General features: G+C 37.9%; 3 pseudogenes; 2 read left to right on the top strand and 1 right to left on the bottom strand.

The window, feature by feature from the left end:
• Window positions 1–26027, top strand: LOC116813362 (inositol monophosphatase 1-like; annotated as a pseudogene).
• Window positions 12510–13585, top strand: LOC116813357 (magnesium transporter NIPA2-like; annotated as a pseudogene).
• LOC116813361 (RING-box protein 2-like) lies at window positions 18290–18643 on the bottom strand (annotated as a pseudogene).

The following is a 26027-nucleotide window of genomic DNA, read 5'->3' as shown; positions in this document are numbered from 1 at the left end:
GTGGCCGAGAGGAAGATGGCCTGGCTCCCACGCTGGGAAGGGTGTGACCAGGACAGAAACAGCAGGAAACAGTTCAGGTGTTTATGGATTTGGGAAAATGAAAGTGAGTAAATACGGCCCCTTTCCATCAAGAAATGTACTTGCAATATGATATATACGTGTATATCAGAATAAATGTATTACATATATATGTTTTCATCCACCATTACTGGCTCATAACTCCCATAAGCCATTGTTACAGTCTTTTGTTATAATGTCGGGGCACTGCAACCCCCAGAAAGGTGGAATTTCTCTCTTTGACCTTCTGCCCTCCTTTCATCTGCTGCTTTTTCTCCCCAAGGTAAGAATCTTCCCCTACCTTTGTGTCTTGTAGCCGGTTATAAATAAATTCTCTGGCCTATCTTTGTCTGATTGTAGGTCATAAGACTCCCATTTCGGAAGAGGCCCTGCTCCATACCCAGGAGGAAGGAATGCTGCAAAGGGGAACCAAGAAGAATCTGGACAGGCCTCACTGGGTTTCCCCGGTCTATTACTATTAGATCATACTGATTTTGTGGGATGATATTCCCACACAATTATCTATCAGTCATGCCTATCTGATGAAGTCCAGCCTCAGGCCCTCAGTTGCTGTCTACTCAAGTAACTTACATGTTTATATCTGCAGGTGAAACCTCTCCTCTGAGCTCAGGATCCATCTATTCAGCTGCATAATTGACAGCTTCTTTTGATTTCAGGGAGGCTTCATATCTCTGCTAATTGAACTCTTAATTTTCCAACCTCTTACCCACATCCCAAACTTGACTCTTTTTTTTGTTACTCCCCATTCAGTAGATGTGACCGTTATGCATTCAGTTGCCAGACTGGAAAATCTGGTCATCCTTGAACTCTTCCTCTCCCTCGTACTCCATAGCCAATCTGTTACTGAGTTTCCCCAATTTTATCTCCCAAAACAGATACCTCTTGACTCCCTTAGCTTCTCCACCAGCAAAACTTCCCTCCCCAGGTTTCAGCCAATCATCAGGTCTCCTCCGCACTACTGCATCCTGAATGTAAATCGTCTAACCGTCTACCCACACCCACTTTCTGCCAGTCTGTTCAGTAGCCACAATGCAGTGATTCCTCAAGTGTCTCCCATCAAAGTCTTATCCCTGAGGTCCTGTAAGGTCCTGCAAGGACCTGTAAGGGACCTACTCTGTAAGGGACCCTACTTCCTCCCCAGCTTTATCCCTCCTAATTCCCTTGACCTCTGAGGTGTCACACTTAGGCCCTTCAGTTAGTCTTCATATACCAGGCATCCTGCAGTTGAGTGAGTTCATGCCTGTTCACTTGTTCTTCTCATCTTGGTTTAATCTTGTCTTCAGGGAAACCTGATCTGATGCCTAAGTCCAGGTGAAAGCTCCCCTGTTAGATGCTTGTCATTGCACTTCTCCTCCTTAGCCTTTATTATTACAGTTATGATTTTGCATGTGGTCTGTGCATTTTTGATTAATATCTGAGTCCCCTCGTAGAGAGTAAGTGTGAATGGGACCTGGTGTTCCTCCCCATGGTGCAGTGTATAGCATATAATAGGTATTCAGCAAACATCTATTGAAGGGTGAAACACATAGTGACTTCTGGGTGGAGAATCCCTAGAAGAGAGGGTAGCTTTTGAAATGGGCACTGAAGAATTGGTCGAAGTGACAATAGTGCTGTGAGTGACTTGAGACATTTCTGGCAGAAAAGCAGGTGCAACTTGAAAACATCTAGTTCTGTTAAGACTAGCAGAGCAGAATGAGTGCCAGAATGAAAAAAAGTTTGGTCACAATTCTTGAAGATCTCTAAGGAGTTACTTATATGACTCAGAGAGTGGCCTCCTTTAAAATTTTTTTTTAAATGCCTTTATCAGGAAGAAAAAGCAACAGGCAGAAACTCACTGTATTAGTCCTTTGCCCTCCTTTCCTCTTCTGTCTCTTTTCCTATAATGTAAGCCCCAAGATAGGGATTTCTGAGTATCTTCAAGATGCAACTCTATGTTAGCTATTCTCAACTGTAAAGAAGACAAAACTAGGATTGCTTTATACTGAGGCCACATTTTTGGAATCTGACAGCTTAAAAAGCTTCATTGTGCTAGGTACAGTCTTTAGAGTGTGGTCAAGCCACTGATGAGTTAGTTATTCTAGTCTTCAGAAGTCAGTGGAAAGCTGGACACTTCAGAACACAAATATATGTTGTTGTTTTTTCTCCTCTCTAATCTCAGTGTAATACGTTTCATTTTTTTCTTTTTTATTATTCTTTTGGTCCTGGAATTTTCTTTTCTCAGAATGCCATAATAGAAAGAACAATGGAATTTAAAATCAGTTCAAATTCTTACTGTGTTATTTCTTTCTATCATCTTGGGTACATAAGTTCTCATCTCTAAGCCTTAAGTTCTTGATCTTTATAATCTTATTAAAAAATTAATCTCCTGTGTAGAGCACCTGCCTGCCTGGCATTTAGTTAGTACATGTGCCTTTTGCTCCTTCCTTTCAAAGCTTCTTTTATTTCAGTATTCCCAGTGTTCTTTCTTTTATCTTCACTTTATCCCTCACCCAGACATTTACCTATCTATTAAAATGTTTTCTTGTGTCCTTTTTCTCTATTTCCTAAGCCAGTGTTTCGTTGTTGATTTTTTTTTTCCTAAAGTCCCTTTATTTCACCCAGCTATGCAAATTGCGAGGCCAGGGATATGACCACAAACAATTAAGGTTTAATTTACATGAATAAGCTTTCTTTCTCATGAAAATACTATGTGTCACTTCTCACTTGGTCTAACATCCACAAAATCCCCACCCTATCTGGCACAGATACACTCAACATGCAATATTAAGCACAATTTTTATTTTATTTTCTCAGTAGAATAGTCCATCTTCAGTCTTTAAGGACTCAGCTCCTTACATGAGCGTTCGTGGGGGTCATGGGGCAGCACCTGCAGGTCTAAATCAGGGTGGGGGTGTTCGATCCTTGCGGGCTTCACGAGATCGGTTCCTGACTACTTTGCTGTGAATTGCACAACTCACACAGTAATGTAGCTTCACATACAGTTCGGGAAGCAAATAGGCTTCAAAGACGCTTGCTTCAGAAATGTCCCTGACTGCTGTGGCCTCCACTATGTTCCGAATGTCGAATTTCTTAATGGCCTTGTCCTTGGGCATGCATTGGGTACAGTTTGTGCTGGGAATAGGCTGCACGTGGCTGCAGCCCTTTTTTTGGTACAACCGTTGTTCCCTCTTTTCTTTGTCATCTTGGAGGCGTGCACCGGAGAGTGTGTTTTGTTTTTTAATGTGTTATGGTATGGACACATTTGGAGATAATTTAATAGAATTTTTTTATTGTATATTTCTGCATCAGTAGTGAAGTAATCCAGGTAGAAAATGTTCTTAATTGGTCTAGGAGTAAATCTTGGAAAAAAAATTGAACTCTGGAATAGGGCAGGGGGTAAATTTGAAATGAAAGTCTGTTGCTAATTAAGATTTTTTTTGTGTGTGAAAAAACTATTCTATAATTAAGACTTTTAGAGAATTCTAATTACTTTGTGCTGACATGTGTTAAATATTTTCAGAAGATGGCTGATCCTTGGCAGAAATGCATGGATTATGCAGTAACCCTAGCAAGACAAGCTGGAGAGGTATGAATTAAAACTTTGTCAGCCATAATGTGATGGGTGTGAAATGCGTGGTTGCCTTATTAAATAAAACATGTATTTTGTTCAGTCTGCATTTGTTTTCTTTTTACTAAACACTTTATAGTGAGTACTTCAATTTTATATCATTAAACGTCTTGTGATGACAGTTGTGCAGCTAAAATAGGATGTTAGATTATATAATTCTGTACCTAAAAGGTCATAATTATTGAAGGCTTATGTTATAAACATTTTTATAAGAAATACTTAAGAATATGTTTTTTTTTTTTTAGACAGAGTTTCACTCTTGTTGCCCAGGCTGGAGTGCAGTGGCATGACCTCGGCTCACCACAACCTCTGCCTCCTGGGTTCAAGCGATTCTCCTGCCTCAGCCTCCAAAGTAGCTGGGATTACAGGCGTGCACCACCACGCCTGGCTAATTTTGTATTTTTAGTAGAGATGGGGTTTCTCCATGCCAGTCAGGCTGGCCTTAAACTCCCGACCTCAGGTGATCTGCCTGCCTCGGCCTCCCAAAGTGCTGGGATTACAGGCGTGAGCCACCATGCCCAGCCAAGAATATCTTTAAGAAATGTTATTTAAAGTCAGATTGAATGTTTTAAACAATTTTTGTGTTTTATCTTTTTGTTTGATTTAAAATTACTTATGCTTTTCTATTTGCCTACCAAAAACCCTTTTTAGGTGGTTTGTGATGCTCTTAAAAATGAAGTGAATGTTGTGCTGAAAAGTTCTCCAGCTGATTTGGTAACTGCTACTGACCAAAAAGTTGAAAAAATGCTTATCTCTTCCATAAAGGAAAATTATCCATCTCATAGGTATTTATTTCCATTTCAAATGATAAAATGAAATCTAAGTTGGAGTCACTTATACTAGGCAAGCATTTTGATTTTAGACACAGAAATTGACTTTAGTTAGCTTAAGCTGAAAAGGGATTTATGTTGTGGTTGTGGGCTCCTTGGGCCAGAACCATGGGAGGGAGGAGGAGTATCTGAGGGAACACAGGAGCTGTGGCTGAGGAGGCCACTGGTAGCCTCACTCCTGACTCTTGATGGTTTGAATACTTTCTAACTAACCTTTTATCTTTACCTCATTAGTTCAAGATTACAAATTCTGGGCAGGGATATGTGGTTTCTGAGCTTAGGTGCTTTGCATACGCTCAAGCTGACAGGGAGTAGGAAAGAGGAATATTTGGATTCCTTCACAGTAAAAGGAATGGTTGGGTGCTGGGAAGCTAATGTGACAAACGTCTGCTGTTGGCATGATTTAAAAGTTCAATTTCATTCTCTGTATCATAAACTTCTTTATATGGTAGAGTGGCTGTAACTCTAGAAAGTCTGAGAGAAAATCCTGAAATTAGGGCTCTTTTACAGGCACAGAAATTTAACAGAAACATTATCATTCTAAACTGTTAGCACTGTGATTCTGGACTTCTTCCTAGTCATGTCATTGGCCATTCCTGGTGTTTTTAGCCATTGAGAAGAAAAAATGTGTAAAGCCGTGGCTAAGTATATTTCTTCCAAATAAAAATATTTATAGCTAAGAGAAATAGAGATAAATAAAGATGATGATCATGGTTATTAAGGCACTTCAGTTTTAAATGAAAGAAAATAAATAGAAAAGAAAATAGGAAAGAAGAAAACCAGTGAACTCTAGCACCATTTATGGGATTTCCATAAGATTTAGTTAGAAACAAGTTACCAAGTGTAGCTCACACTCAAGGCAAGGGGTATTAGGCTCTGCCTCTTGATGGGAGTATTAGAGAGTGTCTGGACCCATTTTTAAAATCATGGCATTTCCTTAATGATTTCTCATCTCCAAAAACTGCTCTTGTCTGGCGTGTGTGTGTGTGTGCACGCGCATGCACACGCATGTGCTGTTACTTATTCTGGTATTACATTTTATAATTTTTTTTTTTGAGACAGTCTTGCTCTTTCACTCAGGCTAGAGTGCAGTGGTGCGATCTCAGCTCACTGCAACCTCCACCTCACGGGTTCAAGCAATTCTCCTGTCTCAGCCTCCTGAGTAGCTGGAACTACAGGTGCACGCCACCACATCCAGCTAATTTTTGTATTTTTAGTAGTAGAGAGGGGTTTCACCATATTGGTCTGGCTGGTCTTGAACTCCTGACCTCAGGGGATCCACCCACCTTGGCCTCCTAAAGTGCTGGGATTACAGGCATGAGCCACCGTGCCCAGCCACATTTTAAAATTTTGAATTCTGTAATTTTTCACATGACTTTACTTTCAGTGAAATAAAATAAAGCTTCCCCCTCACTGTTATCAGTCTTTCTAGGGACAAAGAAGCAACAATATAAAAATAGGGTGCAGACTTTTATATTTTATACAAGACTGTGTAGCTAAGGAAATGTCATGGTTTGGAAATTGTTGACAGGAGTGTGTTCTTCTTGCTTTTAGTTTCATTGGTGAGGAATCTGTGGCAGCCGGGGAAAAAAGTGTCTTAACTGACAACCCTACATGGATCATTGACCCTATTGATGGAATAACTAACTTTGTACATAGGTATGTTTTAAACATTTTAATATAATTACTCTTTTTATATTACCTGGATAGCCCTTTAGAGTGCCCTGTGCGGGAACATACACATTTTAGAGAACTGTGCACTTTGTTTATGCATCTTTATTCTAAGAAAGGGTATCTAAAGTAAATAGAGCAAATTGTATTATGCAGACTTCTCATCAGATATGGAGGTAAAGAAATATTAATGGTGTGATCTGTTTAAGTGGAGTAGCATGGCCTGTTCACCATTCTTTTCTTACTCTTGGAGCCATATAAAAATGGAAGCGAACAACCTTGCTTCTTTGAGATCGATTAAGAAACTAATGAGGTCACTATTGGAGTGCTGTCAATATAGAATGAGTTCAGTTCAGAAGAGAAAACAGGGTTAAAAATTGGAGGGGTGTTAGGTTCAACAGGCTTAGGCTTGAATTCTGGTGTTTTTTAAATTGACTTTGTGACTTTGGGCAAGTTAATCTTTTTAAGCCTCAGTTTTTAAAAAGACCATATTAATGTCACCTGTCTAATAGAATTGTTTATTGATGGGACTCTATGAGTGGTACATTTATGTAAGAACTTAGTATAATGCCTGGCACAGAGTTTAAATATATGATATCACTAGAAGAAAGCCTGATGGAATTGCGCATGTGAGTTAAAATGAGTAGCCAACTATGGTGGGATTCCACATAGATGTTACTTTTTTTTTTTTTTTTTTTTTTAAAGACAGGGTCACACTCTGTCACCCAGGCTGGAGTACAGTGGCAAGATCATGGCTCACTGCAGCCTCGAACTCCTGGGCTCGAAGTATGCTCCCACCTCAGCCTCCCAAGCAGCTAGGACTACGGGTGCAAGCCACACACCAAGCTAGTTTATTTATTTTTGTAGAGATAGGGTCTCACTATGTTGCCCAGGCTGGTCTCAAACGCCTGGCCTTAAGGAATCCTCCCACCTTGGCCTCCCAAAGTGCTGGGATTACAGGCTCGGGCCACCACACCCAGCCCATCAGTGTTACTTTTGAGGTTGCCATGTAGTTGTACACATCTGTACTATGTACAGAATCGTTAAAATCTATAAAGCTTTATAGATTTATATATGTGATAGTGTATCTTTTAAATGTGGAAAAGATGCTTATGATGTATTGTAATGTAAGAGGAGAAGATTGTATGATACAGTGTGTATAGTTTGATCCTATTTTTGTTAAAATAAAAACTCATATAGAGGTTTTTATTTGTAGTAGTTATGTTGACCCTATTTTGCCTTGATCTTGACTCTCTTGTGAGTCAGAAATTTCAACTTATGTGTTTAAACTGTCAGGCAACCATAAAAATAATGGTGAACAGTCTACTTTTCAGATGTGAAGTTACAGGTTTGGTGCTGGAATAGAGACAAGTAACAACAATTCTGTACAATGCAGTACCTGTGTCTACCAAGGCTCCAGGCTGCAGGAAAAATGATGAAAATAGATTTTTTTTTTTTTTTTTTTTGAGATGGATTCTCGTTCTGTCACCCAGGCTGGAGTGCAGTGGCGCGATCTCTGCTCACCACAAGCTCCGCCTCCCGGGTTCACGCCATTCTCCTGCCTCAGCCTCCCCAGTAGCTGGGACTATAGGTGCACGCCACCATGCCCGGCTAATTTTTGTATTTTTAGTAGAGATGGGGTTTCATCGTGTTAGCCAGGATGGCGACTCTTTTCTTTTTAACAATTCACTTTAATTTTCTTAAAACTCTTTTATTTTTTGAAAAGATATTTTCACATAGTCATTAGATTATGGGATTTGATATTCAAAAGATAGGAAATGGCATACAGTAGATGTTACCCTTGCCACTTCTGTCCCCAGTTTCTCAGGACCCATCTCTCAGGTGACCATTGTTACCCATTTCTTATGAATCCTTTCAGAGATGTTTCATGCCTGTAGGAGCATCTTGTGTAAATGCATGTAGGTGTATATAATATGTCCTCTTCGCTCCTATTTACACAAGGGGTTGTATACAATACACACTGTTCTGCATCTTAGATATTGTAGGGAGGAGGGATAAGACTGTTTATAGGAAAAATTTTATGAGTACTTATATTATGAAAAGATGAATTTTAGTAACTATATTAATAATAAGTTCTATCTTGGTAAATTTGTGTTTTTGTCTTTTTTTAAGATTTCCTTTTGTAGCTGTTTCGATTGGCTTTGTTGTAAATAAGAAGGTATGTTGTTTTAAATGTATAGTTGATTAAATGCCTTGCTTTCATTTTCTGGGAAAGAGTAAATGTATCTTCATAATAAATTCAGATGCCTTTATTTTCAATTCATATAACTGCATTATTTTGAATATAAGCTACAGAACTGTTAAAATGTTCACAATACATTTCCATCTAAGAAAATGTAATGTTTTCTGAGAAGCAGAGGTTGTAAGGAGAAAATGCACACAAGTAATTGAAAGTTCAGTATTTAGCCACCATTATATGTGCCAGAGAGTGAAATGGGATAGGAGTTTATGTGTGATCTAAAATGCTTCATGGAAAAGATGGGATTTAAGCTGGGAATGCTTTAATAGGTATCAGTGAAAAGAGCCCTTTAAAGACCAAGAATTAGCAAGGGCCAATGCATGGTCTGAAAATAGCAAGTGTATTGTGGGATCGACACATTGTTGAATATTTGTGTCGAAAGCCCAGTAGAGGAAAATCCATAGCTATTGCATTTCCTTGCTGTTTGGCTGTTTTGTTAAACAGTGAAGATATTTGCTACTATCTTACATCCCTGTCTTCAGGGAATTTTTGATATGTTTGATCAACCTGTACACAAAAACACTAAAGAAATTTCTGAAAATAAAACACAAATTAGTACAAATGGAGGCTTAGCCCTAGGGTTGTATTAATCCTGAAAACGTCCAAAAGGAGCTAAGTGAGCATTCAGTCTATAATCAGCCCTGGGCTGTGTGCTGGTCCTGCCATTGAACTCACAGCTCAGCACAGAGTTGGATGTGTGAACAGGTAAAGATGATATGTGGTGGAACCATGACAAAAAATACTGTGGGAATATAGGATGTCACCAATTCTGCTGAGAGTGGGTTGGGAAAATCTTCATAACAGAAGGGGTCTTAGAAGTTGGTCATGTGAGTTAATCCTTAGAAAATTAGGGCTTTGCCAGATGGGGAAAAAAAGGAAAAGAAAAAAGGAAAGCATTTTAATCCAAAGAACAGCTTGGAGAAGTCGAAGACCACGATGTGTGTAGGGAACAGTGAGATGTTCATGGAGAGGGAAGCACTGGAAGTGGCCAGGTCAGAGGTTAGTTTGGCCTTACTGTGAGGCACAGTGGCCAGTCTATATGAGAAAATTTACTTTTTGTTTCTAGGTAGTTGGGAAACAGAAGAGGTTCTGGAGTGGAAAGTGACTGGGGTTTGGGTGATTCTGAACTAAGTAGAGGCAGTGAGAATAGCCAAGGAAATGCCAAAATTGGGAAGTGTTTTTAAGATTAAATTTGTAGGAGGAGATTTATGGGGAAGCAATGGGAGGTGATCAGGCAATGAGTAATTTTGATCTCCTCGATAGAGATTCTGCAAGACTAGGTTCCAAAGTATATGTTTTCATCTATGATTATAGGGTTGATGGGAACCAAATTATTAATAAGTTGAATTTGTGGACTGGAAAGGCCAACCTGTATGAATATGGAGAGCTACAAGGGAAATGGAAGTAATGGAAGAAGAAAGAAAAGCCTGAGGTACCTAACTTTTAAGGCTGAGGCAGAGTAAGAGGTTCTAAAATAGTGACTCTGAGATGGATTGGTGAGTGAGGTAGAACTGAAAGAGTAATTCTGGAAACATGGAGGTACAGAATTAAGTATTAAATAAGAGTTGATGATGGCCAGCAGTCTCCAATTCTTCAGACAATACATTTGGTCAGGAAAGTTCACTGATATTCTCTGAGGGACTTTCAGAAGAATAAGTGATCAGGGCAGAAGCCAAATTGTAATGTATTAAGAGGAGCACAGGAGATGCAAAGTGTAGACTACTCATTGGCAGTAAAGGGAAAAGGAGGGAATAACATTTTGAAGGTTTTGTAAGGGAGGGAGAAACTTGGTGAGAAGGTATGAGAAGAAAAATCCAAGAGAAGAGGTAGCAGTTGATGGAGCAGTTTTTCAGAGAATATAAGAGAGGCTAGAAATCCTAACATAGGATATATGTTCACCTTAGAAGATAGAAAAGCTCTGTCTTCTTCTGGAGCAGAAGGGAGAGAGGTAAGGTGAGTGATATTAAGTCTGCACATAGGTGAGATAAGAATGAAGGATTCCAGCTCTGATGACCTCTTTCTCTGATTAGGCTGGAAAGCATCCTACAGTATAGCCATTTCCATCTATTAGTAGTAGTATATGATATTTTCTTGTTACTGTTTTAGAACAATTCATTGATTTAATGGTGAAAAATACTCAGGTTTGGTAAAGGAAACTTGTTTTTCTTCTGCAGATAGAATTTGTAGTTGTGTACAGTTGTGCGGAAGACAAGATATACACTGCCAGGAAAGGAAAAGGTGCCTTTTGTAATGGTCAAAAACTACAGGTTTCACAACAAGAAGGTAGGTTTGTTCTCCAAGTTTTAGTGCAATTGATATTGTGTACTCATATTTGATTGTTCTTTTAATGTTTACCTATGGAATTCCCCAGTTGTTAAGTGATTCATAAACTGTGTTTATTTTCTCTTTGTTCTGTTATTTCAACTTCAGTTTTGAATGTGGAGTGGAAATAGGGAAAGCAAATGTAATTGGGCAAACACTTCAGGCTCAGCACTGGATTTGGTGATGGAGATAGGAAGATGATTAAGACAGACTTCCTACCCTCGTTTGAGTTCATGGTTTATGTATTAGCCATTGTAGCTAAAATTCCTTGTGGAATTCCTCTGATCTGATGCCATTGTGACAAATTACTGGAAAGTAATTTGGGGAAAAAGTCAATTAAAGATGGAATCACTTAAAATGATACACATACATTTTATATGAACTGGATGATTGGCATTTGAAGTCTTCTTCCTCTGTGACAGCTGTCCACCTAAAAGGAGAAAGCTCAGGCAAAATTAATATAGAGAGTTTATTTGGGCCAAGATTGAGGTCTGCAGCCCAGGACGCACTTCCAGGTTGTCTTAGAGAGTGCTCCAGAGAACGAAGGAGAGGCTCAAGTTTTTAAAGAAAAAGGGATGAATCAGAAGAAGAGGTCATTTATAATGTTTTTCAGGAATTTTCTTTGGTTTACTGGTATCACATTAATTAGTGATTGGCTATACACTGTTGAACTATAGAGCATATGGCATTTTATGGCTACTTGGCATCAGTTAGTCTAGAGCCTGAATAGCAAGTGGCTTCAAGAGGCAATTATTTAGCTCAAGGGGGAGTGAGACTGACTGCTGGTATACTTTAAATGCCTCTCTGGGCCTGATAATTTGAAGGGGCTGACATTCCACAGATAAAAAGTGGTTTTTTTTCTTCTTTCTCACAGCTGATTGAAGTTTTGAGTTACCTTTCTTCCACAAACTACATCCAACATTTTTCAGTTTGCACTTTGAGATTCTTTTAAGTGCAGCAAGAACTTAAAGATACTTGCAAAGCAATTTGAGTTCAGAATCCTCCTAGATTTTATTTAATTTTTCTCCTCAATCACTTGAGAGCAGATTTTTAGGTCATTTTCTTTTTATTGAATTCTAAGGCCCCAAAGATTGGACGAGGCGTCCTAGTTTTCGAGATGTTAACGTGAAAAAATATGCATCTTAGAACTGAAGGAAGCGGGGCTAGAGGTCCTGGGGCAGATTCTTCTTGGCGCTTCTGCAGGGAGGAAGCTGCACAAGAATGCCGCCAGGAATGCTCGCACCTCCTACCGGGATGGCCTGCGCAAGACGGGCGGTCTCTGTGCGGGTGTGCGGGTGTGCGGGTGTGAGCCACGGTACCCAGGGCCAGATCGCGGAAGGGAAGCCAGGAGGCGGACCTGCAGACTGGGGTGAGGTCGCCACTCCTTCCTTGCAGGCTGGAGGTACTCTGCTAGGTTTTAAAAATTTGAAATGAGAATAAAGGGAGTATTTATGAGAAAATGAGAACGAGTAAATCATATCTAACCTCCTCCAGCCCTTTTTTTTTTTCATAAGAGACCAAATTAAACTTATGCACTCTCCTAGCTGTGATTGCCCTTCAGTTACAGAGAGTGAGAGCAGCGCGCGAGACCAGGTCTGAGATAGCGAAGCAACTCATTCCTTTAAGGACATTCACACTGATGGCCTATTTTCAAACTATTTGAAAGTTGCATCATTCTGCCTCCAGTACTGGCAATTTCTCTGTTCTGTGATCAATGTGATTCACAGGAACATTTTGTTAAATGAGCCAAGGGTGTGGAAAATATGACGTTTATATTGGTCTGGGATTAACTATGAGCTCCAGCATTTTCACTGGAGGAAGTTTCATTTGGGGCGGGGAAAAAAAGGCTTTCTGCGACTTGCCAGAAAAGGTTCTATGAGAGCAGGTCAAGGTGGCCACGCATATCCTAAAGAATGGTTGTGGTAGGCCAGACTGCTGTCAATGGGAGCTGGTGAGGTGGCCAACTCAGCTGCATGTGGGTTTGCACCAGCCACACTGGTGACTCCACTAGGAGCTCTCAGCGTCCTAGTAAGTGCCATTCTTTCTTCATACTAACTAAATGAAAGATTTAATCCTTATGGGAAATTTGGATGTTTGCTAAGTATTTGAGGATCTACAGTTGTGATCACTCATCCTCCAAAAGAAGAGGATATTGAGACTAAATAAAATATCTCACAAGCTAGGTGATCCAGGTTTTGTGGACTTTGCAACACTTCTGGTCATTATGGCCGTGATACTAATCTTCCTGGTGGGTCCCCACCATGGACAACAATCTTGTGTATGTAACAATCTGCTCTGTAATTGGCACATTTTCAGTCTCCTGGGTTAAGAGCCTAGGCAGTGCTATCAGAGAGCTGTTTGCTAGAAAGCCTGCACTGCCTCATCCCCTGGCCTGTGTTCTGCTGCTAAGTCTCATTGTCTGTGTGAACACATAGATTAATTACCTAAATTGGGCCCCGAATATATTTAACACTTCCATCATGACTCCAATATATTACATATTCTTTACAACATCCGTTTTTAAACTTGTTCAGCTATTGTTTTTAAGGAGTGGCAAGATATGCCTATTGATGATGTCACTGGTACTTTTGACTGGCTTTACAATAATCGTGGAGATATTCTTGTTGCATGCTTTTAAAGGTGTCAGCAAGTCTGCCTGTGTCTCTTCGAAAAGACAAAAAAGCAATGAATGGCAATCTCTCTAATATATAAGAAGTTCTTAATAATAATGAAGAAAGCAAAAGCTTAATCTGTGGAATCAAACAACACACTGGTGAAAATATCTCCTGAAGAGATGGAATTCTGACAGCTTTTTAAGAAAGATATAATTAAAAGGTTAATCTATAATTTTGTTATAAAGTGAATTTGAATATCAGAATATGTCTGAAAAAGCACTGTTCTCAAAGAATGATCTTTAAAAGACAGTCCTCTTAAAGATTTCACTAATTTGAAGTAAGAAATTACTTTTCTGATTTTTTTTTTTTTTTTTTGGAAATGGAGTCTCACTCTGTCACCCAGGCTGGAGTGCAGTGGAATGATCTGGGCTCACGGCAACCTCCGCCTCCCAAGTTCAAGCGATTCTCCTGCTCAGCCTCCCAAGTAGCTGGGACTACAGGAGTGCCGGCTAATTTATTGTATTTTTAGTAGAGATGGGGTTTCACCATATTAGCCAGGATGGTCTCAATCTCCTGACCTTGTGATCCACCCACGTTGGCCTCCCAAAATGTTGGGTTCACAGGCGTGAGCCACCGCGCCTGGCCCTACTTTTCTGATTTTTAAACGATGGTAGCTCACTAAAATGAACTCAGTGCATGACTAATTTCTATTAACATTATATTATTGTAGAGATTTTTTACATTTTGAATCCTTCTCCAAAATCTAAAACTGCTTAAAATGACAGTTTTAAGTCTATAAAAATGCTTTATTTTTTCATTGGTGATGAAAGTCTGAAATGTACATTTATTTGTCATCCCCACTTGATTAATCCCTAATCATATAGGCTTTTTGATTTTAATAAAGAACAAACTTATCCCAAAATTATCCTGTGATTTACCTTACCCATTATAACAAAATGTAATACATGTATTTTATATAAAAATTATAATAAAATATAATACATATTATATTTATATAAAAATTATAATTATATAAATATAAAATACATAAGGTAAATCAGAGGATAGTCTATATAAAATAGGTAAAGCAAATCATAGGATAATAGAAATATGTATGAACCAAAGAAATGTGGTAGCTTTCATAGAAACAACTCTTTTCCTTTGCATAATTATTCCTCACTTTACAAAGTATTAAATTATTTAACTATTAAAAGTAGTACAACGAAAAAATAAAATGCTTAGGAATATAGCTATCAAGGGAAGTGAAGGACCTCTTCAAGGAGAACTACAAACCACTGCTCAAGGAAATCAGAGAGGACACAAACAAATGGAAAAACATTCCATACTCATGGATAGGAAGAATCAATATCATTAAAATGGCCATACTGATCAAAGTAATTTATAGATTCAATGCTATTCCCATTAAACTACCATTAACATTCTTCAAAGATTTAGAAGAAACTATTTTAAAATTCACATGGAACCAAAAAAGAACTCATATAGCCAAGAAAATCCTAAGCAAAAAGAACAAACCTAGAGGCATCATGCTACCAGACTTCAAATTACAAGGCTGTAATTGAAACAGTATGGTACTGGTACAAAAAGAGATACATAGACCAATGGAACAGAATAGAGAACTCAGAAATAAGACTGCACATCTACAACCATCGATCTTCAACAAATCTGTCAAAAACGAGCAATGGGGAAAGGATTCCCTATTTAATAAAAGATGCTGGGAGAACTGGCTAGCCATATGCAGAAAAATTGAAACTGGACCCTTACACCTTATACAAAAATTAACTCCAGATGGGTTAAACCCAAAACTATAAAAAACCTGGAAGAAAATCTAGGCAATACTATTCAGGACATAGGCGCGGGCAAAGATTTCATGACGAAATTGCCAAAAGCAATCGCAACAGAAGCAAAAATTGACAAATGGAATCTAATTAAGCTAAAGAGCTGCTGCACAGCAAAAGAAACTGTCATCAAAGAGAACAGTCAACCTACAGAGTGGGAGAAACCTTTTGCAATCTATCCATCTGACAAAGGTCTAATATTCAGCATCTACAAGGAACTTAAACAAATTTACAAGAAAAACATAACCCCATGAAAATGTGGGCAAAGGACATGAACAGACACTTCTCCAGACAAGACATTCATGAGGCCAAAAAACATGTGAAAGCAAGCTCAACATCACTAATCATTAAAGAAATGTAAATCAAAACCACAATGAGATACCATCTCACACCAGTCAGAATGGCTATGAAAAAAGTCAAATAACAGATGCTGGCAAGGTTGTGGAGAAATAGGAACACTTTTACATCATTGGTGGGAATGTAAATTAGTTCAACCATTGTAGAAGACAATGTGGCGATTCCTCAAAGATCTAGAACCAGAAATACTCTTTGACCTAGCAATCCCATTACGGGGTATAGACCCAAAGGAATATAAATTATTCTATTACAAAGATACATGCACACATATGTTCATTGCAACACTATTCACAATAGTAAAGACATGGAATCAACCCAAATGCCCATCAATGATAGACTGGATAAAGAAAATATGGTACATATATACTATGGAATACAATGCAGCCATAAAAAGGAATGAGATCATGTCCTTTGCAGGGACATGGATGAAGCTGGAAGCCATTACCCTCAGCAAACTAATGCAGGAACAGAAAACCAAACATTTCATGTTCTCACTTATACATGGGAGCTGAACGATGAGAACACACGGACACAGGGAGGGGAACAATACACACTGGGACCTGTCGGTGGGGGGTGAGTTGAGGGGCGGAAGAGCATCAGGAAAAGTAGCTAATGCATGCTGGGCTTAATATCTAGGCGATAGATCGATAGGTGCAGCAAACCACCATGGCACACGTTTACCTATGTAACAAACCTTCACATCCTGCACATGTACTCTGGAACTTAAAATTAATTTTAAAAAGGAGTACAACAGTTACAAAAATGCTCAGGACAAACACACCTGGTGAACATACATCTTGTCTGATGGGAAGAGGTGACGTGTGGGATGTCGAGTGTGTCCTGAGCTTCAGTCAGGATGTTTCAGAGGAAAATGGAAAGCCTTGGATAATTTGCCAAATTTGTAAATGGAAGTCAGAGAAGAGCTACCATGTAATTTTCGTTTTTGTTTTCTTTCAAATCTATATATAAGTTCCCTGTTGAATTTAGTTTCTAACATCTACTTTTTTGTGTTTAAGATATTTGCTCGTTTTTCACTACACATATCATGCCTGCAGGCAAATTGGTTATATTCTGTACATTTGGGGGAATGGTCTAAGGAGCTGAACTCTTTTTGATGCTTATAAAAAGCTGACGTAGAAATAATACATTTATCAGTTTTAATATTTAAAAGCTTAGAAATGAATTTGATAAAACTAGGAAGAGGGATAAACATGTTATATTTTCTTCTGAATAAAAGTGTCATTTTTTTAGAATTCTAGTTGTTAAAATCTAGTGATTATTTAAAACATTTCCTTTTTAGATATTACCAAATCACTCTTGGTGACCAAGCTGGGCTATTGCAGAACATCAGAAATTGTAAGAACTATTCTTTCCAATATGGAAAAGCTTTCTTGAATTCCTATTCACGGGTGAGCTCTTTTCATTTTCCACCTAAAGTTCTACATCATTTAACATCTTAAAATAATATATTTTCCTTTAGAAATGAAATATTAATAGAAATGGGATTGGTACCGTAATTCTAACTTTGTAATGTAGCTTTGAAATGTTTTCTTTGAAAATAATTTCAAACATAACAAAAAGTTGTAGAAATAAAATAGTGCAAAGAACAATTGCCTTTTTTAACAGATTTGTCTGTTATGAATATTTTACTCCATTTGCTTTATCATTTAATTATTCTTTCTCTTCTCTCTCTCTCTGTGTGTGTGTGTGTGTGTGTGTGTGTACACACACATTTTTTTCTCCCTCATTATTTTAGAGTATATAATATACATCATGGCTCTTGAAGAATAGGATTTTTTTCTGTAACCACAGTACAATTGACTTCACAAATATACTTTTGGTCTAATCTACCATCCATATTCAGTCTTGTCAGTTTTGTCAGTAGATCTAATAATATCCTTTATAACATTTGCCTTCCACTGGTACAGGATTCAGTTTAGGGTGAGCATTACATTTAGATGTCATGCCTCTTTAGCCTCCTTTGATCTGGAACATTTCCATAGCCTAAGAAGTTACTCATTTCCTTTAAGTTTTCAAATTATTTGCATAGAGGTCTGCAAGGTAGAATTTTATAAAGAATTTCTGGCTTCTCCATATCAATAATTAGTTCCCCCTTGTCACTTATTTTGTGCATTTGTGCTTTTTTCTTTGTTCATATTTTTAGTCTTGTTACCTAGTCGTTTATCAAAGACCCAGAATTTTGATTTATTTACTGTTTTTCTCTTTTCCACCTTATTATTTTCATCCTTGTGGTTTTTGTCCACCTTGTTTTCTTTTTTTTGGGAGCAGTTTTAAACTGCACTTTGTTACTGTAACATTCTTTTTTAACTGATCAACCATAAGCATGCAAAAAGTTCTCTGAAACTGCTTCCACTGCCTGTTGTATAGAAATAGGTAAATTATAAAGGTGATTCAATTTGGAGCTCTTTCCTTTTTTATAGCACTTCTAAGCTGTGTACGTGACGCACACCACAGAGGTAGGAAGGACCATCTTTAATAAATTATCTTCTTAATCACGGAGAATTTCTGAAGATAAAACTGACAAAATGCTAAACCAAGGCTTTGATGAGTCCCAAAGGACCACAGATCCATCAGCTGCTATTTGAAGAATTCATCCCCTGGAGTGTTCTAGCCTTTGTAGGGCACTGGATTAAAGATCCACCAGGGCTCTGAACAACTGCACTAAGAAGCCCTCTAACCACTCTCATTTGCCGATTCTTTGGACCACCCAGTCCTGCCGGCAGAGAGGGCAGCGATTGTTCTGTTTCACCCACAGGGACATGCAGCAGTTGTGGAAGGAATGATTACATTCTCCCCAGACCACAACACAGTCCTCTTGCTTATTTTCAGCTTGACATCTAAGACAGGCATCCATCACCTGGACCCTGCAGATGGCGCACGTATCGCACTCCACGTCCCAGCTCCACATGGCCACCGCGTTCCAGTTCTTGAGGGAGAACATCTTGTCGCCTCCCCGACTTGGAGCCTGAGCTCCCGGAGTGAGAGGCCAGGGCGCAGGTTTCCTCTCCGTCTTCCACGTCGGCCATGGTGGCGCCGCGGAGCCGACGGCCTGTTTTCTTTTTTCCCTTTTGAGTAGAAAATTTTAATTCTTTGATATTTATTGATATAAGTTTTTAGGCTATGAATTTTTATCGGATCACTGCTTTCAATATCTTCTATACATTCTGATTATTTATTCTTTTCATTATAATAAGTGTATTTCATAACTTCTGTAATTTGTTTGTAGTTCCTTTTTCACACAAGAGATTAATTCTTAAATTTTCACAAGGAGAGATAGTCTTAGCCTGTTTTCTGCTGCTTATAACAGAATACCTCAAACTGAGTAACGTATAAAGAAAAGGAATTTATTTCTTTCAGTTACGGAGGCTGAGAAGTCCAAGGTCGAGGGGCTGCGTTAGGTGAGGGCCTTCTTGCGGGTGGGGACTCTGTGGAGTCCTGAGGTAGCACAGGGCATCATATGGTGAGGGAGCAGAGCCTGCTCGCTCAGGTCTCTCTTCGAGTTCTTATAAAGCCATATTCTCATGATAACTCAATACGTCTTATTCCCATGAGAACTCAATAAACTACTAATCCATGAATGGATTAATCCATTCACAAAGGCAGAGCCCATGCAACCCAATCTTCTCTTAAAGGCCCCACCTCTCAATACTGCTACTAGAGATTAAGTTTCAACATGAACTTTGAAGGAGACAAACACTCAAACCATAGCATTCACCCCTGACCCCCAGAACTCATGTCTTTCTCACATACAAATTCATACATTTCATTACCATTATCCTAAAGTCTTAACTAATAGTTTTACAAGAACATCTTAGAATTGCTTATTCTGCATCAATTTTCTATTTAATATGTAGATATGTATCTTGTTTACTTATGGAAAATTTTCTTGAGATATAATTTTAAATATTATTGCACTTAGGTTATCATTTTCCTCTTCAGAGACACCAATAAGAATATTCCAGCTCCCTGTGTCTTCCATTCAGCTGCTTTCTCTCAGTCTCTTTTTACTGCTTTTCCTGATTTCATTTAAGTTTTCTTTTGCATCTGTGCCCTTTTGGGCACCTTGTAATTTATTCTTCATTTTCTCCCCACTTCTTTGCTGAGTTCACTTATCCTGGTTTTTTTTTAAATTTTTTGTTTCATTTCTGCTTTTAGTCTCTATTTCAGATTTAACAATTTTTTTTTCATATTCACAACCACAAGTATTTGTTTGAGGCTATTTAACTCAGATTGTATTGATGTTTCAGTTTTCTTCTGCTTCATTATTGTTTTTTATTTTAAAAGACAGAATGTTGTTTTTATTTTCTTTTGTTGTGTTACAGCAGCAATTTTTAAAAAAAATTTTAAGTTACGGGATACATTTGCTGAATGTTCAGGTTTGTTACATAGGTATACATGTGCCATGATGATTTGCTGCACCTGTCATCTAGGTTTTAAGCCCCGCATGCATTAGGTATTTGTCCTAATGCTCTCCCTCCTCCCCTTGTCCCCCACTCCCCGACAGGCCCCAGTGTGTGATACTCCCCTCCCTTTGTCCATGTGTTCTCACTGTTCACAATGTTGATTTTCTGGAGAGATTTCAAACAAAAAGAAACCCATTTTTATTAGCAATGTCTGATGTTTTGCAGGTTTGTGAGGATGTGCTCTACTTTTTTCTATTTTGATTCATTTTGTTATCAGGGCTCCTTGGTTCAGAGCTCTGTATTTTGTCATTTCTGCCCTTCTGTGCAGTTTCCTTTATAATATCTGTTGAGTGGTTGTGGTAGGCAGGGTTGGCTTATCTTGCTTATCATTGATTTCTGCAGGATCCTTAATCTTTCAATCTTAGTTCCAACTTTTCCTTGAATGCTTGGTCTCCAAGAGGTACCACCTCTTCTGTCTTATCTGATTCTCCTCCAAAATCACAGTTTCCCCAAGGTAGCTGGACTGTGAATTACCAAGTGCTGACCTGTGCTCAGTGTTTTTGTATTTATTGTCTCACTTATACTCTTTTCTGAGGGTGGTTTTTTCTGTGTTCCCTGTGGGTCCTTGGCTCCTCCCTGCTATCCCTCACAAAGTCTTTTCTGCCTCTTCTCCTCCACTCTGTGTATCCACAGGCTAGGAATGCTCTGTTTGAATTAGTTTGTTTGCTCTTTCTTCTGCTCACAGGTAGTTTGAGATTTGTATTTTCCGATTCCTAGAAATGCTGAGGGAATAGGTCTTGTGGGTTTTATTTGCCTTCCTCTTTGATTTTATTTAATTTTATTTTTCAGGTGGGTAATAGGGAGTTTCAAAATCAGCATGCCACTATTCCTCTCTAAACCTCAGAGTCCTTCTGTAATTAGTTTCGTAAATGCAGAAATTAAAAGCAAATATCTATCCTTACTTTTATGTTTACATTTTCAAGAAAAGCTAGAGTTTTGAGGTCTTTAATATAGTTATGCTATATTAAATAGAATTTCTGACCTTTATTATAGTTGTTTGCATTAAAAATCATAAATTTTGTGATTCAACAAAAATCTGTAAGTTTTGAATAACAGATATTTTACTGCCTACTGTTTCTACCTTTTTTCCTTTTGAAAATATCGTCACTGAGTTATAAGAGTCTTAGACCTGATCAAAGATCATCTAATAATCCAGCCTTATTTTGTAGGTGAGTCGACTGAGGCTCAGAGAGGTGATGTGGTTGCTTTAGATCGAACAGCCGGGTGGAAATATGACTAGAATTCTGGCTCCCAGATCATTTCTCTTTCTCCAATATTGGATTTCTCTTAGGAGTCGGGACCTTAAAAATATAGTTTGGCCATGTACGAACTAATTTTGTACTATGCATATTTGTTCTATATAGTAACGAGTAAAGTAAAAGAGAGAGTGCCTCTGTCAAATAGCTACAGAACCTCTCAGAACGATGTCCTTGAGGGAAGGGCAATAAATCTGTTGCTACAGTGTGCTGTCTTGAAGCAAGGACTGTACCAACGGGCTATAAAATGGTTATGTTAGTCATAAAAGAGCTGTAAGAGGTTTACAATTTTAACCTTTAATTTTGCTGTTGGATAAAGGAAAAACTAATTTTTACTTCAGGATTTTTTCGGAAGTATAACCAGGGAAATATTACCAAGGAGAAGTTCTGACATTGATTTAAGATCTTTTGCATTCAGCTGCTTCTTTAGTTTAGCAATGTGATTTCAGAGTTACTTACACAAAACAATGAAACTAAAGGGAGTCATAATCTGAATGAATGCTTTAAACAAGCAGAAACAGTCTAATAGGTTCCTAACTAGGAACAAATATTTTTGAGACAACAATTATTGTGGCTCAATTTCCTTTAATTTTTCAAAATTTAATTAGAAGAAATGTACCTGGTATATATTTTCTGGCATCATCATTTGAGAATAATTTTATCATAAACATAGCTACTTTTTATTATGGATCTTTTATATGCCAGGCACTCTTTTGGTGCTTTACAAATATTATTTGTAGTTATTGTAACAGTGATCTAAGGTAAATTGGTATCCCTATTTGATGACAAGAAAGCTAAAACTCAAAGAAGAAACTTGGTCCAGATTCGTTTTTTTGTTTTTTTTGTGATGGAGTTTCACTCTTGTTGCTCAGGCTGGAGTGCAGTGCTGTGATCTCGGCTCACTGCAACCTCCACCTCTTGGGTTCAAGCAATTCTCCTGCCTCAGCCTCCCAAGTAGCTGGGATTACAGGCATGTGCCACCACACCGGGCTAATTTTGTATTTTTAGTAGAGACAGGGTTGCACCATGTTGGCCAGGCTGATCTCAAACACCTGAACTCAGGTGATCCACTCTCCTTGGCCTCCCAAAGTGCTGGGATTACAGGCATGAGCCACAATCCTTGGCCCAGATTAGAGTTTTTAAGCAGCTGAGCATGGAACAAACTCAACTCTCTGTGACCCCAAACATAGTCTTTTTTATGATATACCCTATTAGCTGTATAGGAGGATCAGACTAAAATAGGATTCAGAAGGCACAGTGTAGAATCTATACCATAGCCTTAATTACCTGGTAATATAAGTAATCTCTTTGGTAATATTTGCTCACAAAATATATGCTCTAGCTGACTACAAGACTCCTTGCCTGAGATCCCATGATGTTCATTAGAAGTGATGGAAGCACCACTAGTTGCTATCACTGTTGTTCTGCTAGCCTAGGATTCTCTCTGAATAGAATACTAAGGGATTACTTATAAAAGATCTTGGTCTTTGCTTTCTATAATATGAGATATCAGCTATCAGATATCTCATATGAAAAGGGGAGAAACAAATCTTTCTTTATAACTGAAAAAATGCCACAAAAGCTAATTTGATTTCATTCACTTGGGAAACAAACATCTTGGAAATTTATTGCACCCGCTAGTTCTTTCTTAAATTTGATGTGCAGCAAAAACATAGGCAGGAAAAAATTCCAAATCAAAGACATTATGTCATTCTAATCCTTTTTTAAAAAAATTGCTTTGAGATGAAGGATGTACTTAGGTGCAATATTTTTTATAGATACAAAATAAATACATTTGTAATCAATTTATCATTACTTTTTAAAAAAATAAACTGGGAAAGATCTTGGTAAGTAGAACCCACTGCTTTATTTCCAGAGCTTTAAACAGTCACAAAAGGAGTTTGAATAAAAACCATTTGCAATTAGCTTGCAGACATAACGAACTTTTTCTTCTAAAAACACATTTCAGTGTATATTTCTTTAATAAAAAGGAACATTGTCTAACACAGCCACAGTACAATTATAAAAGTCAGGAAATGAACATAATGTAATATAAAGACTTTATTCAAATTTTGAAAAAAGTTTTAACCCAAGGTCCAATCCAGACTCATACATTGCATTTAGTTCTCATTTCTCATCAGTTTCCTTTAATTTAGAACTTGCTTGATCTTTCTTTATCTTTTATGACCTTGACATTTTTCAAAAGTATAGGCCAATTATTTTGTAGTCTATCTCTTGATTTGAATTTGTCTTGTTTCTTTATGATTACATTTGGATTATGCATTTTTGGCAGGAATGTCACAGAAGTAATGTTCTATACTTCTCAGTGCATTATATCAGGAGGCACATGGTATCTTTTTGTCTTATTATGGGTAATATTAACTTGGATTACTTGGTAATGGTAGCTAGATCATTGTAAAAATGCTATTTTTTCCTCACTGTACTTATTATATATCTTGTGGAGAGATACTTTGATACTGAAAATGTCAAACTTTTACCCATTAATTTTAACATTTATTGATGATTTTCTTTTTTTTGAGATGGAGTCTTGCTCTGTTGCCCAGGCTGGAGTGTAGTGGCTTGATCTTGGCTCACTGCAAGCTCTGCCTCCCAGGTTCATGCCATTCTTCTGCCTCAGCCTCCTGAGTAGCTGGGACTACAGGTGCCCGCCACCATGCCCAGCTAATTTTATATATATATATATATTTTTTTTTTTTAGTAGAGACGGGGTTTCACCGTGTTAGCCAGGATGGTCTCGGTCTCCTGACCTTGTGATCTGCCTGCCTTGGCCTCCCGAAGTGCTGGGATTACAGGTGTGAGCCACCACACCCGGCTGATGATTCTTTACTGAATAAGTTATCACTATAATTGCTATCAAGTAGTATATTACTTATTCTTACTTGTATCTTACATATTCATCTTACCTTGCTTTATTTTCAAGGAAGAGGTGCTATGAGAGGAAAAACCTGTAGTAATCTTTCAAAGGAGACCTAGGTTTATGCAGAACCCAGGTGGGTTGCAATCCCTTTAGGGGATTGCACATCCAGATATGATGCACATCCAGTTGGGAATGATCAATATCATGATACTTTATGCTCCCTAGAGATTATTGTGCATTGTTTATGTGTGTATGTGTGTGTGTGTGTATCTGTGTAAAATAAGCTGTAGTTGCCTTGGGTTTAAAAAGTATGAATACATTTGCATGCTGTTATAGTAGAATTATAGCATTATTTTTAGGGCTTTTTTTCTGCAAAATTATTGTTTTCATGTTTATCTTATTAAATTATTGCTTTGTGAGGACTAGTTTTGGGATTTATATAGTACATCATAACTGGATTATATATATTTTTATTTTAAGATTAAATACCATCTTTTTTTACATTTATTCTCTAGATTGGTTCAACTTATCTCAGTCAACATTCAAACTGAATTTAGGAGGAATACCTTATTTGAAAGGTTATATTTTTCAATCTGCCATTTTTGAATACTATTTTTTAGGATCCGGAGTGTTGGAACAGCAGCTACTAATATATGTATTGTGGCAAGTGGAGGAGCAGAGGCATTTTATGAAATGGGAATTCACTGCTGGCATATTGCAGGAGCTGCCATTATTGTTACTGAAGCTGGTGGTGTGCTAATGGATGTTACTGGTAAAATTATGAGATACTGAATCATTTTTCCCTTTACATCTCTTGGACTGTCCTCTGTATGTGGAGTTTTAAAAAAGTTTGGTATATATGATAGCTTGGATTTTAAGACAAACAGCCTATATAATTTTGTGCAAAATCAAAATAAACATTAGGAGATAGAGGCAAGGATGAGAACTAATGGCAATGTGGGACTGATAGTGATAAATGGCTAAGCCTTTTCAAATGTGAGTAACAGGAACTCCTGAAAGGCTGTAGAGAAAGCCTAGACAGTCGCTGAGTCTGAGGCTTGTATTCAGAGTTCTTTGAATGCTGACCATTGTGATAGTTGATGATGGACTTCAGTCCTCCACCATCACCTTCTATGTTGGGACTAGAGAAGTTAAATATTTGCTTTGAGCTGATGGTGAAATTTTTGAAGTGAAGAGTGAACCTGGGTTCAAAGAATTCACCAGTGATCTGAAAGAAGGGCAACAAAGAAATAAGGAAATGGGAAGGACAGTGGTATGAAAATTAACTAGAGTCACATTTTCTGTCCATAGATTCTTAAACAGTAAAGAGGTAATAAGAGTGTATACACACACACACACACACACACAAACAAAGAAATAGAGAATAGATGGCATTTTTCGGATTAGTATGACTTGAGACTCCCTCTCTCCCCCACCAACCTTGCCAGTAAATACCAAAAAACTGGTATTTTTAAAAACATAGACACTCAGCTATGGATTGCCAAAGCTTAAACATTATAGTTATGTGACAGTGCAGTAGATTTTTAAAAGAAAACTGAAAGTATTAAAATGTCATGATTGACCATAGTGCACATTGCTGTACTTGTTTGATGTAAATTATTTTTGTACCAGATATAACTATTTACCATACTTGATTTGTTTTAGGTGGACCATTCGACTTAATGTCACGAAGAATAATTGCTGCAAATTGTACAGCATTAGCAGAAAGGATAGCCAAGGAAATTCAGGTAGTACCTTTTCAACGAGATGATGTAGATTAATTACAGCAGCCTCATAGTCAATCACAGTTGCT

Source organism: Hylobates moloch, unplaced genomic scaffold, assembly GCF_009828535.3.
Source record: "Hylobates moloch isolate HMO894 unplaced genomic scaffold, HMol_V3 SCAFFOLD_9, whole genome shotgun sequence".
In the NCBI taxonomy this organism is placed as follows: Eukaryota; Metazoa; Chordata; class Mammalia; order Primates; family Hylobatidae; genus Hylobates; species Hylobates moloch.
This window is presented reverse-complemented; position numbering and strand designations above follow the sequence as displayed.